At 44.4% G+C, this 3,985-nt stretch overlaps 1 long non-coding RNA gene across 1 annotated transcript; it reads left to right on the plus strand.

Moving 5' to 3' along the window:
- The first annotated feature begins 6 nt into the window (after nt 1-6).
- LOC116378815 (uncharacterized) lies at nt 7-3,716 on the plus strand. The gene is made up of 2 exons (XR_004212339.1): nt 7-222; nt 1,637-3,716. It is a non-coding gene; the product is annotated as an uncharacterized LOC116378815 (long non-coding RNA).
- Nucleotides 3,717-3,985: the final 269 nt, after the last annotated feature.

Below are 3,985 nucleotides of genomic sequence, written 5' to 3' on the forward strand. Positions count from 1 at the left end.
GTGTGTGTGTGTGTGTGTGTGTGTGTGTGTGTGTGTGTGTGTGTGTGCAGAGCTGTCAGAGGTGCTCTGGACCATGGTGATGCATCTGGGTCTGTCCTCCCGGAGCGGCGGCGGGTTCTTCGGCCTGTCTATCATCTTCTCGGCCTTTGCCACCCTCACTGTTGCCATCCTGCTCGTCATGGAGGGGCTGTCCGCCTTTCTGCACGCCCTGCGTCTGCACTGGTTAGATCAATGCACACACACACACTCACACATGATATATTTTTATATATATATAGGAAATACCTACACACATGCCCACTCACATGCAACCCACATGCATGCTATTAAATGCATAATATATGTGCGTATTTGTAAGGTGTGCACATGCAAACACTCACGTGCACAGAACACATGCAGAAAGCCTCTCACATGCCGACTAAATGAATTCCATATTAATAGAAAACATACACACAGCAGATTGTCTGTCTGTCATTGCTCACCTCTTGAACCAAGCATCTCTGCCAAAGCTGCACTTCTTCACTTTTACATGCACACATGAGGAATGCTATCAAAATGAAACATTCCAGACCCAAAGTGGTTTACAAAAGTGAGCGCTCAGGCCTCCAGATAACCTCACACCCTGCAGCTCCATCTCCTCCTGGCACCACCTCCACCCTGCTGCTCCAGTGTAAACTACACTGACACGCAGGCAAAGCCAAGTCATGGGATTACCATTATTAAGGCCATGCAGTAATTATATTTCATATATATATATATGAATCCTTTTAATGAACTGGTGAATCCTATTCATATTAATGAGCCCATCTCTTTCTCGGTAACAACATTGTGAGATGTGGACACCGTAGTACCGCTGATCACGGCATGAGGAGGAGGTGTTGTGAGAGTGATGGATGATAAATGTTCAGTATCCCAAGAGGGAAACATCCCTTTAGTACCGAGCACATTATTGTATAATCCAGTGATCAACAAGCACACAGGGATGGTTTCTTATACACTGAGCTTCTCTGTCAGATGTGCGAGAGGTGTCCTCACAGAGCTCATAGACACACGGCCTCAGGGGTATAAATCCAGCAGAAGTGTTCAGCTGTCAGATGTGAATTGTTAGTCTCACTCTGTAAATGTTAATTTGTCCGGCAGTTACATGCTTTATTTAAAACCATTTTTTGCCCAAGTTCACATATTTTATTAGGTCATCCCAATTTAAATTCCTATACTTTACCAGAATTGTGACGTGTTGGAAGTGCTTTGCTTTAGTACCTAGAGTGCTTGTTTGCATGGTGATCAGGGTGGTATGAGTGTACTATGTTGGCCTGTGTAGTTCATGGGTGAAAATCACAGAATGAAGAAACACCTCAGCAGCTTCTGCAGACATATGATTTCTAGTGATAGTGATGCAAGTGAAAGGTAGCAAAGGATTAAGAATGATTGTCTGAGGACTATAATGACTATAATCCAGCTACTATAACCCCCACAACAGCAAATGCTTCTGATACTCCCTTTTATGTATCACTGACGTTGAAGCAGTGTTTGGTGCTGCTTTATCACTGCACAAAACATACAGTTTCATATACTAGGGTTGAATTAAAGGACTGATGTTATTCAGAGGCCTGGTCTGTTGTCTGTCTGTTCTCAGCCACCATCCATTCATCGTGGGCTCGTTAGTGGCTGAATCCTGTTGGGATCTGGTGCAGCATGCTGCAGTTGTGTTCCACAGACCGTTCCTTTTAAACCGGGTCAGCGTGTTTTCTTGAATCCCTCCGGTCTGTGGGTCTGCTAGCAGCACAGAGCTTCCCGTCATGATTATGAGACGGATAAACAAAGACAGGGAGAGAATATACAGCGTGTTTTGGTTGGACAGAGGTACGGTGTTAATGCTTAACTGCTGCTCTCAGCGCTGATTGTTGTAAGTAGGTTTAAGTAGACTCTGTCTGTCCGTCTGTTGTTCTTGTAAACTAGTGGAAAGCGATCTAGCCACCTTGCACATTATGAGCCCAGCTGTCTTTTATCCAGACAGCGTTGTTAGTCCAAGAAACCTACAGTGCGTGTTGTGTAACCCCACCTATCTGCCTCACTCATGGGCCGGTTGCATGTTCCAGGCTGGAGGGGTTGTTGTACGAAGCTTTGCTGCGGACCAGACTGTAGTGGAAAGAGCTGAGTTGAACCACAGACAGCATTAATATGAACGGCTTTGATTGAAAAGCCAAAGATTGGCTCGAGGCCAAACAACACACCCATATCTACAAATCAGCAGCTGCAGAAGCTTTATTTATGACAGAGGAGACAACAAGAACTCGTAGTGAAATACCTTTAGGAAGTGGCAGATATTATTAAAGGTTGGCCTCAGCTGCCTTTTGTAGCATGGCAACAGGTGTACAGGATTGACACAAACTCGCATAATCTAGATCATATTTCACCAGTTGGATGTTACATGGATACCAGCATACCACCAGATACAAGATATGTTTCTGTGCTTTAAAAAAGATTCCACGTTGTAAACAGTTCACCCCAGTCCCGTGTGTACCACTTGGTCACATAGTGGGAAAGTAAAGAAAGGTATTCTAATGATCTCACACATGTGAACCGTCTGCCCAGAAACCTGAAATGTTTGCCCTGGTCGAAACCAAAACCTCAATCCCACACACACTCCTGCTGCCCCACATACACACTAGAGCACCAGATGTGGATTAATCCACTGCTGAAAATAGTCCCCAACAAATGCACTATTCCCTGTGTTTGTGAAGGGGCCAATGTGTTTAAAGCATAACAAGTTCAACAAAAACATTATTTACACAGTGTTATCATTTACATTATGTTGAATAGGTTTATGTATTGTGCTAACCAGCTAGCCCCGGCTCGTCCTCTCTTGTAACACTGCCTGTATACTTGGAGAAGCTGTAGTGAGTCAGTGTAGCGTCCAGTCTGTCCTCAGTCTAACATGAGAGGACCAACAAGTGTAGCAATAATGCTGCCCTTTATTTCTATGGAGGATGGATTCAGGCATCCCACAATGCTCCGTTAAGAACAAATGACTAAAACACAGTAAAAACAAATACGGTAACAAGTTTGAAAAAGAGTGTTTTTAAGAAAGGTTGGACAGAAGAAACAGAGCCTGATGTCCTCCAGTACAAACCAATGGGCATGTGGCTGACAGACAGGAAGTAGTGAGAGAGGGACTAACGGTTACAAAAGAAAATGCAAAGAATCGACAGGCTCATCCTTTAAATGCTCAAATAGGATTTTTTTTTAAAATTAATTTCTAAAATGCAGTATTGGGTGTAATACTCATAGACAGGTAACAAATCAGCTGTGAATTAAATGAGAAAGTTCAAATGACATGAACAGAATGGAGCCTTATCACCGTGATTCTACATTATCCAACATGAGTGAATGAATAAGCTTCCAGTGGCCCACAGAGGGGCAGCTCTCAGGCTCCAGTGTGTCCCACTGTCTGGAAGCGGCGCACTTTGTTAATAAAGCAGCAGTGTGTCGGCTCAACAGCTCTCCGCTAAGGTTAAAAAGGAGTAGTGGAGTATTTTTCACAGAGGCGAGCAAATGGAAAAAGTCATGTTCAAAGTAAACAGCAGTCAACGCGGACGCTCCGCTCTGCTGTCCACCCTTCACAGGCACATGCTGATGAGTTTCACACACTCACACACACCACAGTCAGTGGCGTCTAGTGTGTGTAAGCTACAGCTCAGTGCAGATGAGAGGATCTCTCATTTCTTTCCTCGTTTCAAGTGTTGCCCTCTGGCAGGCCAAATATTTGCCACAACTGGGAGACATTCCTGGGCACTCCCCTCGCTCGCACAGGCCAGGAACCAGCAGGGAACTGAACATCCATTCTTAGTTTTTTCCTCTCAGGTGAAGACATCAGACGTTGTCAGGATTTGGGAATTACAATGTCCTAACTGTGGATTCCAGTTAATTTCAAGTTTTCAAGTAAAAGCATGGTACGAGTACGGCACTCGGTCCTCACTTTACT

Source organism: Anarrhichthys ocellatus, unplaced genomic scaffold (assembly GCF_004355925.1).
Source record: "Anarrhichthys ocellatus isolate YVR2014 unplaced genomic scaffold, GSC_Weel_1.0 scaffold3203, whole genome shotgun sequence".
Lineage (NCBI taxonomy): Eukaryota > Metazoa > Chordata > Actinopteri > Perciformes > Anarhichadidae > Anarrhichthys > Anarrhichthys ocellatus.